Source organism: Protopterus annectens, chromosome 2.part0, assembly GCF_019279795.1.
Source record: "Protopterus annectens isolate FY-2018-M chromosome 2.part0, PAN1.0, whole genome shotgun sequence".
Classification (NCBI taxonomy): domain Eukaryota; kingdom Metazoa; phylum Chordata; order Ceratodontiformes; family Protopteridae; genus Protopterus; species Protopterus annectens.
This window is the reverse complement of record NC_056728.1, coordinates 12066861-12081190: the sequence shown is the minus strand read 5'-3', so window position 1 is coordinate 12081190 and position 14330 is coordinate 12066861.

Genomic DNA, 14330 nt, shown 5'->3' with positions numbered 1-14330 from the left:
CTACCTCTGTACATAAGAAGCAAGTTTCCTATACTCCATCCACTGGTCTAGGATGTGCTTATACTGGATAATTAACAAACTCAGTTTCACATGGATGGGAAGCATGTTCCATAGGAGGGGCAGTTTCTGGGACATGCATGTCTCTCCAGCGTGGTCTGTTTAAGTCACAGACAAAACTCAGGTCCCCAGACCTTGTATTTCTGGTAGTCTCTGAGTTACAAAAATGTAGGAGATTCATAAATGTGGGGTTTGTGGATGCCTTGTAAGCCAGGAATAGATCACCCCTCAGCAATCTCTAGGAGAGACTGAGTAGAGTGAAAGGGCTTTAAGGCACTCTGCATAAGGCAGGTCTGTTACACCTTGTATTTTTTATAAGGAATCTCTGAGGTCAATCTAGTTGCTGCATATGCCTAGTCAGGTACATACCAAAGGAAGCATTGTACTCTATGATTGGTCTGATAAGGCTAGAGTACAGTGGAATAATGACCTATTTGGACCTAGATGCCATGCCCTTGTATATAGTTGTGCAACATAAAATAATCTCCTCACCACTGTAGCCACATGGTGGTTGAAGGTAAGGCTACTGTCTATATGTGTACCCAGATCCCTGACCACTGGTTGACTCTTAGGGGCATGCATTATCAACATGGTAATTAGCTGGGATGGTTGACCTCCCAAATATATATTACGTATATTCACATATATTAAGTGTAACTAAACCGTAGGACAATTACACATCAGCTGTATGTAGTCGTTGTTTTTGAAATTCCCTCTTTCTTCCCACCCTCTTTGTCACTCTCCTTTCTACTACATACATTTATTTTATTTCTCTCCAGTTATTTAGCTATTATATGAAGCAGAAGCATCACAGTCTGCACCCATCCTTCTGTCAAGGCCTGTTGGCCCCTCACAGATGGCAACAGCAGCAGTATCACCAGCATCACCAGAATCATACGGCACATCTGAACCCCAGCCTGCAGTAGCCACCTCCACACTACCTGTCCTCCCTGCCTCAGGTAGCCCTGCTGAGATGTTGCCACCTTTGTACCCAGGTTGGATGCCCAAATCATTCAGATGAATAATCTGCTCTCTGCGTCTCTGTCTAGCACTGTCTACACTATTTAAGACACAGCCCAGTGGTGATGGTAACCAGGATGGTGAGTAATCTCCCACTGGGCCACCACTTTTGATGACCTTTGATCTCCTTTGTGATAAGTTTAAAGTTAGGTATTATCCTACTGATCTTTCATATATAATTCAAAAGGAAATCACGTTTGGAGGGGGGGATATGTAAATACTCGTCAGCTTGAAGGGATTTACAGAAATGGATGTTTATACTTTCTCACCTTGTGATAGTAATATTGGGATGGTACATTTCTAATGTTTTGGATACACTTGCAATAAAGGATTTTATTCAAACAATTGACTTATACTTAATGTGTCAACCCGACATAAAAGGGAGTAGGAGATATGCCTTGTTTTATTAACAGAAAGAATGGTAATTTGAAATAATTTTGCAGAGTAACTATGTGAGAAAAAATACTTTTCAGTTTGTTAATTCGATGTAAAGGGAGATGGATACTTATGTGTAAGCAATGTTGGTCCATTGACAATAATCAGTCCTTTGATATATTAATATGGAAAGAAATCATGGAGCTCCAAAATAACTGTTTCAGTTGCTCACAGTACGTAATGTAGCTATTGTCCTGCAATAATTTTAACCATTTTCTGTTTATACTGTCTTTTATGTAGCACTTATCATTTGAAGTAGGGGTCCAAGAAAATTTGCTGGTTTGTACAGAATATACCTGCCAGGCATATTTTATCACTACCTCAGTTTAAACAGTACTTTAAAACCGAAGAGGTTGGAGCATGTATTACTGACATCATAATAAGTTGTTTAGACACATTATTTTGTGTTTTTTCATCATAACAAGTTATTTAGACATTTTTTTGTTTTTTTACAACTGTTTTATGGTTAAGTGCGTATTCTTCATCCTGTTTGCTGAGCTGAATTTTTAATTTCATATTTAATATGGGAATTAGATTGATTTTATGTATCTCCATTGGTTCTTTGTATACAATATAAGACTTTCATACATGGAATATAGCCTGAAGAAATCTTTTATATTTGTATTGATGAAAGAGGTCAATCTTTTTTTATTGCAAGTAAGTTTTTAGTGTTTGTTGCAGTGGTTTAGTTTTAATTATTTCTATGTATTTAATTATTTATGCATTTCTTTTTACATAAGTCAAATGGGTAAGTGGCCTTTTCCAGCCATGACATGGACACCAGCCAATGAGACAGACTGTAAAATACAGTAGCACTGTTTCAAAGATAAAATAAAAAACAAAAAACAAACAAAAAAAAAAAACAGAAAAAAAGCAGAACAGATGTTCATAAATTTAAATATAACAGTTTCAACTCCTGCATCTTGTGTAAAAGGCAATACAAGGGGAGTACCTCATTATATACACTATGTACTGTGAGTGGACCTTATTATATTTTGGAGCACTTTTTTGAGAGTAAGGAAAGGAAGGTATATAGCAACAAGAAGGCTACTCATTAGGGTAATAAACACCCTTTCCCTAACAGGACCACTAAACAAGACACATACCCTGGGATTCAGTAAACTCTGTGCAGGAATAGCACTATTCCTGCATGGAGTGGTTCGTGCCAGTATAGCACAGCTGTGCGCCTTGCATATTCATGAAGGCATGCTGTCGTGTAACCTACATGGACACGAACCATGAACGAGTGCAGGGGGCATGTTCAACAAGTGCATGGACATTGAACACACTCCCTGCACTCAGAAAGTGCCGTTCAGCACTTTCTAATATGATCTGGCATAATATCTGAGAACTTCAGTGTTCATGGACACTGAAATACATACGGCAGCAGGAAAGCAATGCAGGGGGTGTGTGACTGGCTCTGTGACACCCCCCCCCGCATTGTAAAAGTGCTGTACAACACCTTCACAATCTGCTAAAGCAGGGAACGTGTACAAAAGCACAGATAATGGTGGATACATTCCTGAAAAGGGACACAGCATACATACTGCCTCAGAAACTGAAAAAGCTGATTGAAATTACCGAAGGATAGAAGTCTGAAAGCAAATGTATGCCAATATTCCCGGACAGCAGTCATGTGGACAAAGGCACAAATAATGGGTGGACAAAACACTACAAATAGGGGCACATCTGAAATATTGCCCTCATACACTTAGAAAGTTTATAGAAAACAGGATATGTATTAGCAGTAATCTCTGAAGGATAGAAGCCTGAAAGCCAAAGATATTTATTTATTTATTACATTTGTTGACCGGGTATGTCTGACTGGGCCAGAGGCCCATTTTCAGCGGAGACCTGGGGAGAAAAAACTCCACAAAAAATAGAAAAAACAAACAAACATAGTAACAGCAACATTAGTGCAATAGAATTATATACAACATCAAGAGACAGTGCAAATGCAAGGTCCTGATAAATGTATGCCATTATTTCTTCACTGCAGTCCTCAATGACTTGTCAGAACACCACAATAATCACTATATAACATAATCAAGTTATCAAGATACAAATCCCGGTATATGTGAGGCAGAGCACCTCGCTGGCCTTGTTCAAGAGAAATCTTGACCAATGGATGGGAGATCGAACACCACAATAATCACTATATAACATAATCAAGTTATCAAGATACAAATCCCGGTATATGTGAGGCAGAGCACCTCGCTGGCCTTGTTCAAGAGAAATCTTGACCAATGGATGGGAGATCGCAGATATACCCCAGGGATTACCTCAGTGTCACTGCTCAACAGAGGCACAGCAAAATAATGGGTATAGTTCCCCATACTAAAGGGGTGGCGTAAGCCACAAAACTATGGGCTAGGCTTGTAAATGCCCTCGGGCAGATAGCCTAGTATGAACCTATGAACCTATGAACCTATGAATAATATAATAATATTATAATTGTTTTTCTTTCTAGGCTAAGGATATTAAGCATAGCTAAGCGGGTGTACACGTTATGGCCCACCGCATACCATAGCTTAAACATCCCATAGGAGATGAATACACATATACAGGTGAAACTTTCATGTTGAGATAGTGTAGTGGTTAGAGTCCTGGCTTTACAAGCAGGTGGTCATGGTTTGAGTACCAGGCCAGACAAGTTGTTTTTATATGGGAAAGCAGTGTTAAAATTATTTTTTTTAACTTAAATTATGTAGTAACTGTTTTTTGTCAACCAGGATAGTGTAACTGGTGTACAATGTAAGTCTGAGTGCATATAACATGTGAAACCACCAATGTTCACACAAGTATCCCATACAGTATAGTCACACCCCTTGCCAATGTAAGGAAAGCACATAGAGGGATGGTCATATAAAGTACATCATATACACTTAATAAATGAAGTCAGTCTTTTGATATATTTAAAAAATTAAAAGTGAGCAATGGTTAGCAATGGTCAGCTATGCTTAGCAGGTGTAACCATTGCTAAGACGTGAATGCTGAGCAGCAGGTAGCTCAGCTAAGTAGATTTGCACACTGTTAAACACTGCTCAACAACTTCTCCTTTAATCAGTGTTAAAATCAGCTTAGTGTATTTGTGCACTGCTTAGTGGAGTTTATCCTTTTCAAAATGGTCCAATGACAGCAAAGGGCAGGAATATCTCACTATTTAAGTGGCGCAGGCAGGAATATAGCCATAATCTGTTATAGTCCATCTGCTGAGCATCCAAGTGCTCCGGATTATGTGGAACGTTCCACATTTAATGAAGAGCGAAGCCACTGTTCCGCTGTTCCACATTGAACAGCTGTGGCTCTGCTACAAAGCTTTTGATTGGTTTGTGTACCACAATTACTGCCAATCGGCAGTGCAGTATACAAACCAATGCATAGCTCTGCTACCCTTCCACACTGGTTGTGCTTTGCAGTTTTTGATTGGCTCGTAGACCGCATTTACGATCAATCGCGAACACAGTCTATGAGCCAATCAAGTAGAGAGTCAGAGGAGGACGGGAGCCAATGAGAGCTCCCAAATACAAGCCAGTCATGGTACCTGGAAGCCTTTTCACACCAAAATAATGGCTTGAAAAAGGCTTCCAGGAATCAGGGATTTTACTTTTTAGGTTCGTCTAGATGAAAACACTTGGCTGGAAGAATGAAGGAAGGAGCGGCTGGATGCAGATCGAAGCCATCGGGGGAGAAGACGGGAGTCAGAAGTGGAAGTTAGCTTGCCAGCCAGGAGAGGCGACTCAGCGAGAGGAGTCTGTTTGCTGTGTCAGAACAGAAGGGCTGAGGTTTTATCTTTCTGCTACTCTGCTCGACAACCGGGAGGAATATCAACTTTGTGCTGTGGTGGAATTGGATTATTTGTGCTTGGATTGTATTGCCGAAGTGGTAAAGTGTGTATAGGCAGAGCAGAGGTAAGTGTTTTAGGCTTTTAGCTGTAATGGTTGAAAATTTCCCTTTAGAAGTGGTATGCTAGCACAGATCCTGTTATTTAGTAACTTTCTAAGTGTGTAAGTAATATATAGATGCAGTATTTTTGTGCTGCTTGTCCCTAGTATGTCTCTGAAGTGATAGGTAGTAATTTTGTATGCCAACGCAGATCCTGTTATTCTAGCAACTTTCTAAGTTTAAAACAGCAATATTTAAAGTGTCTGTTTCTGCTGCTTGTCCCCCTAGTACGTCTCTAAAAGTAATTGCCTTTTTTTGTGAGAAACTGTATGCCAAGACAGGTCCTGTTCTAGCAACTTTCTAGGTTTATAAGAGCAATATTTAAAGTGTTTGTATGTTTCTGCTGCTTGTCCCCCTAGTACATCTCTGAAAGTAATTGCCTTTTTTTTGAGAAACTGTATGCCAAGACTGGTCCTATTCTAGCAACTTTCTAGGTTTATAAGAGCAATGTTTAAAGTGTTTGTATGTTTCCACTGCTTGGCCCCCTAGTAATTCTCTGAAAGTAATTGCCTTTTTTGGAGAAACTGTATGCCAAGACTGGTCCTGTTCTAGCAACTTTCTAGGTTTATAAGAGCAATATTTAAAGTGTTTGTATGTTTCTGCTGCTTGTTCCCCTAGTACGTCTGAAAGTAATTGCCTTTTTTGGAGAAACTGTATGCCAAGACAGGTCCTGTTCTAGGAACTTTCTAGGTTTATAAGAACAATATTTAAAGTGTTTGTATGTTTCTGCTGCTTGTCCCCCTAGTACGTCTCTAAAAGTAATTGCCTTTTTTTTGTGAGAGACTGTATGCCAAGACATGTCCTGTTCTAGCAACTTTCTAGGTTTATAAGAGCAATATTTAAAGTGTTTGTATGTTTCTGCTGCTTGTTCCCCTAGTACGTCTGAAAGTAATTGCCTTTTTTGGAGAAACTGTATGCCAAGACAGGTCCTGTTCTAGGAACTTTCTAGGTTTATAAGAACAATATTTAAAGTGTTTGTATGTTTCTGCTGCTTGTCCCCCTAGTACGTCTCTGAAAGTAATTGCCTTTTTTTTTTTGAGAAACTGTATGCCAAGACTGGTCCTGTTCTAGCAACTTTCTAGGTTTATAAGGGCAATATTTAAAGTGTTTGTATGTTTCCGCTGCTTGTCACCTTAGTACATCTCTGAAACTAATTGCCTTTTTTTTTTTGAGAAACTGTATGCCAAGACTGGTCCTGTTCTAGCAACTTTCTAGGTTTATAAGAACAATATTTAAAGTGTTTGTATGTTTCCGCTGCTTGTCCCCCTAGTAATTCTCTGAAAGTAATTGCCTTTTTTTGGAGAAACTGTATGCCATGAGAGGTCCTGTTCTAGCAACTTTCTAGGTTTATAAGAGCAATATTTAAAGTGTTTGTATGTTTCTGCTGCTTGTCCCCCTAGTACGTCTCTAAAAGTAATTGCCTTTTTTGGAGAAACTGTATGCCAAGACAGGTCCTGTTCTAGCAACTTTCTAGGTTTATAAGAGCAATATTTAAAGTGTTTGTATGTTTCCGCTGCTTGTCCCCCTAGTAATTCTCTGAAAGTAATTGCCTTTTTTTGGAGAAACTGTATGCCATGAGAGGTCCTGTTCTAGCAACTTTCTAGGTTTATAAGAGCAATGTTTAAAGTGTTTGTATGTTTCTGCTGCTTGTCCCCCTAGTACTTCTCTGAAAGTAATTGCCTTTTTTGGAGAAACTGTATGCCAAGACAGGTCCTCTTCTAGCAACTTTCTAGGTTTATAAGCTCAATATTTCTAAGATTATAAGAGGAATATTCTAGCAATATTTAAGTTTATAAGAGCAATATTCTAGCAATATTTCTAAGGTTATAAGAGCAATATTCTAGCAATATTTCTAATCTGATAAGAGCAATATTTCTAAGGTTATAAGAGCAATATTTAAAGTGTTTGTATGTTTCTGCTGCTTATCCCCCTAGTACTTCTGTGAAAGTAATTGCCTTTTTTGGAGAAACTGTATGCCAAGACAGGTCCTGTTCTAGCAACTTTCTAGGTTTATAAGAGCAATATTTAAAGTGTTTGTATGTTTCTGCTGATTGTCCCCCTAGTACATCTCTGAAAGTTATTGCCTTTTTTGTGAAACTGTATGCCAAGACTGGTCCTGTTCTAGCAACTTTCTAGGTTTATAAGAGCAATATTTAAAGTGTTTGTATGTTTCCACTGATTGTCCCCCTAGTAATTCTTTGAAAGTAATTGCCTTTTTTGGAGAAACTGTATGCCAAGACAGGTCCTCTTCTAGCAACTTTCTAGGTTTATAAGCTCAATATTTCTAAGGTTATAAGAGGAATATTCTAGCAATATTTAAGTTTATAAGAGCAATATTCTAGCAATATTTCTAAGGTTATAAGAGCAATATTCTAGCAATATTTCTAATCTTATAAAAGCAATATTTCTAAGGTTATAAGAGCAATATTTAAAGTCTTTGTGCTGCTTGTCCCTCTTATGTTGGGCTTTGTCCAGTTTTCTTGCACTAAGAGGTTGAGAAGTATGTCCAGTTGGATGTCAAAAGTGAGTTATAGTAATGAGATGCTTTAATGTATCCAGTTTTGTTTTTGGTAGAACTTTGTGTAACTTGATCTTGAATTATTTGTCTTAAATGGCACATTCTTGTAAAAGCACAGAGGTCCCTGGTTTTAAGTACCTTTTTAGGCATCTTTGCCAGGCCCACACCTGGCTGTAGAACAGGGGTAGAACACATCTAAAGTGGTGAATGTAAAATGCAAGTAGTATTGTCATGATGTGTGTTGCAAGTGCCTTTGCTAAGCTGGATGTGTGTATCCTTGGCATGGATTTTGAGATAATCAAGGGTGCTTTGAGTAGTGAATGTCATGAAAGTCACTCTTCCCTTCTGCAACACTGGTTAGGTGGGCAAGTGAGCACCAGAGGATTGAAAGTGCCATCGAAGCAAGGAAGTGAAGCATGCAGGCCTTTATAGTAAACAAAAGGAGCAGAGATGAGCAAGAGAAGAAGGTGCAAAGTCAGGAAACTTCCAGTGATATGGGTAGGTTATGGACCTATTGTCTTGTATCTTTGCTATTGAGGACATTTTCTAATTTTCCCTTCTGAACTCTAGCCCCATTTGTTTCATTGTTTAACACCATTGTTTTACAAGCCTGCTAGGTACAGACTACCCAGATTACAGTGAGGACAGGGATGTAGATACAGATTGCACCCCAAAGAAGAGAAGATGCACAATTTTTCAGCCAAGTTGGGCAAGTGCCTTTGACTGGCTTTCCATGAGTAGGTGCAAAGTGAAATGTGCCTTCTGCAAGACTTGTAACACAGATTTCACAATCCATCATGGGGGCTGACATGATCTGCAATGACATGCCAACAGTGAGAAACACAGGCAGAAGTGCAAGCATGCAGCTGGAAAATCTATGGTGGATTTCTTTGGACCTCAGAGTTTAACAAGTACAAAGGTGGATGAGGCAAAGGTTGGTTTTGTGTCTCTCCTTGCTAAACACAACTTATCATTTGCAGCAGAAGAACACATCCTGAAATTTATGAAGAAGTGTGGAGAGGATCAAGATGTTCTCTGTAAAATGACATGTGGAGCGACAAAGGCATCATGCATTGCACGGGATGTTCTGGGGCCTCATTACCAGAATGATGCTGCAGCAGCCTGCCAGAAATCACCATTGTGTGTGTACATGGACCAAAGCACAGACATGGGAGATGGCAAACTATTAGTCATACTTGTTGGTTACCTTGATGAAAATGCAAGCAAAAATGTGATAAGGTTCCTTCATATGCCAGAATGTGTGTCAGGAACTGGACAAGCAATGTTTGATTCTTTAATGTCCACTCTGACAAAATTTAACATTCCAGTTTCCAACATTGTGGGCAAATCTTCAGACAATGCTGCCTCAGTGATTGGAAAACACAATTCTGTGCTGTCTTGTTTAAAGGAGGTGAAGCCCACAATTATAAACATGTGGTGTCTCTACCACTTGGCAGATCTCTTCAGTAAGGCTGCTGTAAAAGCATTACATTCACCTGTTGAAGAACTTATATCAAATGTGTACTACCATTTCAGTTCTAGTGCAGAAAGACAACAAAAACTGCAGGAATTTGCTTTGTTCACAGATACTGACCCCCTCAAGATCATTAGACATGCACCTACTAGATGGCTCAGTCTTGGTAAGGTTATTAACAGAACACTGGACATGTGGCCAGATCTAAATTCATATTTTCTGTCTGCAGAGCCAAGGTCTGCTAAGATTGACTAAATTTCTAAAAACCTGCAGAGTCATGAAGTGCGTATGATTGTTATGTTCCTTAAGTATGCACTGGAACCCTTACTGGAGTTCAACATACAGCTTCAGAGCAGAGAAAGTCAGCTACTGACACTGCATGCCACTGTGCATAAACTCCTGCAGCAGTATGCAGGCAGACTCGTCAGACCTGCAGCTGATGTCAGACTAATCAAACACAGTGATGTGTCAGTGTTGACTGACAGTAGCTGTGTCCTACCGGGTGAACTGCGGATTGGCTATGAAGTCAAGTAGTACATGAAAAGCCATGAGGAGGATATTGCCGGCACAGTCATTGAATTTAACTTTTACAAAAAAGTTGCAGCTTTTTATGCTGCAGTGCTGCAGAAAATGCTGAAAAAGTTTCCCCTGCAGGATCACTTACTGAAAGATGCTGCATTACTTATTAATCCAGACAAAAAACTGGATATTTCTTCAGGACTTGTCAGAGATGTTGGCTTCCATCTGGGTGTATGTGAAAATGATGTTGAGGCTGAACAACTAATCGATGTGTTCACCCAATATCAGATCAAGGACACGGGGAATCTGACAGGCCCAGTAGATGGGCCCCACTCATGTGTCTCACAGTATTGGGCACACCTTCTGAGTGACCTTTGCACTGAAGGGGAACTGGCACTCTTTAAGCAGCTGATTGTGAGGCTACTTTGCTTGCCATACTCTAATGCACAAGTGGAAAGAGCATTTAGTATGGTGCAGAAAGTGAAAACTGAACTGCTTCAGTCTCTGAGTGTAAAAACTCTGAACTCTTTGTTGGCAGTTAAAATGAATGAAGAACTGGATGTCTGTGATATTAAGCTACCAAAACATGTTTTAGAGGCTGCCAAGAAAGCCACAGCAGCATACAATAAGTCTACATCTGACGTATGATAGGATGCTGTTTAACTTGGTCTAAACTTTGTGTGAATTGGAATATGTCTGTTTAGAAAATGTAGTAAATGTGATTGTTATTTTTGTAAAGTGCTGTTTCATTTACTTATGGTGTGGTTATGGTATTGCAGATTATCAAATAAAGGTTTTTGGATCTAAGAAGTGTGTGTTATTGAATTTTACAGTTCTGCCATGCCCCATGGCAATGGTACGTTTTGCTCAGTGCGAAAATAGGGTGTTCCACATTTTGACCATTTGTCACACATTGTTAGGGTCTGTGTTCCACATTGGCCACTTAAGAGGTTGAGACCTATGTCCATCTGTGCAGATATAATGGCTGGCGTAGGAGATGGAGTGCACTTTCAGGCACAACAGTGAAGCATTCAGGAGTCCAGGGTCATGGCTGGACTCCTTGTAGAAAACCATGAGGAGAGACTGCTGCAGGGCCAGTACCAGGACTCACAATACAAAGCGGAGTCCTGGGACCATCTCGCATGTGATATCACCAGTACTACTGGCATCCCCCAGACTGGTGAGCAGGTACGGCACCACTATGCTGACCTAAAGTGGAGGAAGGGGGTGCTCTTGGACCAGTGGATCCAAGATGGATGGGCCCAGAATGCTCCAGTGGTGTGTACGTATCACTATCAAGTAGTTTGTAGCAAATACTAGCCTGAGAATGTGATAGACAGATATGTATAATGTGTGTTTTTCTCCCCTACAGCTGCAGCAGAGAGGGCAATGAATGTATAAGCCCTCGGTGACAGACTGCTGAGGCTGCACTGACAGTAGGGTTGCCACCTTTTGACGTGGCTAAAACCGGAGTAAAGCCACACCCCTTGCGTCACCAGTAACCCCACCCATCCCACCCCTCTCCCGCCCACATTCTGCCCATTTTGTGATGTCACGATGACTGATTTGCTATGCTTTTCTGTAAAAAAGCATAGTAAGTCAGCCGATTTACAAACTCCGATAGTCTGTTTTCTTTTTGAAACAGAATACTGGAGTTTGTAAATTGTTTTCCAGACTACCGGAGAATCAGTTTGATTTCTGGATAGTCCGGAAAAAAAACGGAGGGGTGGCAACCCTGACTGACAGGCTGGTGAGCACAAATCTATTTTGTAGTATATTGTTCAAATAGCTAAGAAGGAGTACATTGCTTACTGCTAGTAGGTATACTGCTACTATGTGAACTGAAGAAATAAAGAAGTTTGATTGACGAATACTGAATTGCAATAAAGATCCTTAAAAAAACTGCTGTGTTTATTCTGGTATATTGTTGTAGACATATATAGAATGTATACAGGTTATTCACAGCAAATATGGCTGCGACAGCATACATTAACTCAGGTTCATCTGTGAACAAGCTGTTAGGAGAAACCGTAGATGGTATAGCTGTAAAACGAGATATAAATGAAATGTGAAATATATACTGCACTAAGCTCTGAACCCTGAATAGTAACATGGAAAGTATCAATGTGTGTACCATGCAGCATTGCCTTGTGTTAACCTTTGCTTTCCAGGTTGTAGTAATCCAAAGGAGTAATGCACAGTACAATAACTATCTGTCATGCATGCATCACAGGATTACAAGTTCAGACTGTCTAACCAAGAGACTATTAGGGAGAAACTACTAAAACAAGAAACAGCAGTTCCCAATAGCTCAGTCTGATGAGAAATAGCTTAGTTGTTAATTTGGCACACCCAGACACAATTCAAATCCAGGGAGTGGTACTAAGATTTGTGCGTATCAAAACACAAGGAATCAGGAATAAATGTAAAAACAGTCAGGTAATGTTAACAGATATTTTCCCCACAGGTTTTACAGGTAAGTAAATGTTGCCAGTAGCTGTAGGAAGTGTATACTAATAGACTGTGTGCAACTGTTCAATTGTTCCACCACATGCCTGCAAATGACAGCAGGGTAGGTACATACAATATGCACTCTTGCTGAATCATACCCCTCAACTGTACAGATATTCACTGAATGTCCAGATATTTGTCTCAGATATTTGGTCCATTTTACATAAAGTAGTGGTATCATGGAAAATCAGTTGGGTGGCCACGTTGGTGCAGTGCTTAGCATTGCGGCCTCACATCAAGAGGTTCTCTGGCTCAATTCTTGGCTGGGTGCCTTCTGTGTGGAGTCTGCATGTCCTCCATGTGGTCCTGCGGGTTTTTTCTGGGTACTCTGGTTTCCTCCCACATCACAAAGACATGCTGTAGGTGGATTGGACACTCCAAATTGGCCCCAGGTGTGAGTATGTGCATGCATGTGCCTTCGGTGGAAGGTTGGGCACCAGGCAGGCACCTTGGCACCATAAAACTCCACTGTCAATCTTGAGCAGATGGGTGATCCGCTGTGGCAACCCTTAACCGGGAAAAACCGAAAGAAGAAGAAGATCATGGCAAATCACTGTCACGTCTAGTGGTCACTGCTGGAAATAATCCTGAACACAGATAGGAAACCAGTTGATGTATGCCAGTATCACACTCACATAGCAGTTCAGGGTACCCCTCATGTACCAGATATGTAACCCTGACATGTACGAGTCCCCTCTAGTCATGTACCCAGAGTTGTCACAGTTTGCCTCATATCATTCCAGGCTGACAGTTTAATAGGTATGTCTGTACTACAGAAGCTATTGGCATAGGTAGATATAAACTGAGGGCAGACCCATAGAATATTGAGCAGTACTGTTGTGGAAAATAGAGGCATAGGTTCATAGGTTCATAGGTAGTTACTAGGCTATCAGCCCTGGGGCCTATAAAAGCCCAGCCAAAAAGGTACCCTGGCTTTTGCCACCCCAAAAAATTATTTTCCTGTGCCACTGTCGAGCAGAGCCACAGAGGTGATCCCTGGGGTGAATTTCCTATTTCCCATCCAGTCATCAAGATTTTTCTTGAAGAGTGCTAATGAGGAGCTTTGCTTGATATAGATAGGTAGTTTATTCCAGAGTATGGAAAGTCTATGGGACAGGAATCTATTACTCCAGCATGTTCTGTTTATTGTGGTGACAAGGTTTATGTCCCTAGAGTGTGTAGCTCGGAGGGATTGGGATTTATTTAAGTGGAGCATGTCCAACAGCTTTGGGTTTGACATAGCTTTGTATGTTAGGCAGAAATCACCTCTGAGTAGGCGATATGCGATGGAGTAAAGCTGGTGTTTTTTGAGACGGTCTGCGTAGGGCATCTGTTTGAGGCCGGTAATCCACTTTGTGAGGTATTTCTGCGGCCTTTCCAGTTGTTGTAGATGTCTTGTGAGGTACATACCAAAAGGGGAGTTGTACTCTATAATGGGGCTGATGAGTAGAGGGGAACAATGACCTCTTTTTTTCTGGATGAGAAACCTTTTGTGATGAGGTGTGCCACGTAGAAGGATTTCCTGACTACTGTGGTGATGTGATTATCAAAGGAAAGACTACTGTCCACCTGTGTCCCAAGGTCTCTTATCACACTTTCGGTGTTAAGTATACTATCGCCTATGTTGTAGTTCATGGATACAGAGTTTTTACCAAGGGGATGACAATGCACTTTTTGGCATTGAGTTTGAGGCCATGGCTTTGACACCAGGCATCTGTCTCAGTGAGGCCCTTTTGAAGGATGTCCACATCGTTAGGAGTTTCAATTATGGCTCCTAGTTTGCAGTCATCTGTGAACTTCATTAGCCAAAGATCTTCTGTATTAGCCTGTACTTCAGAGAAGTAGATACCA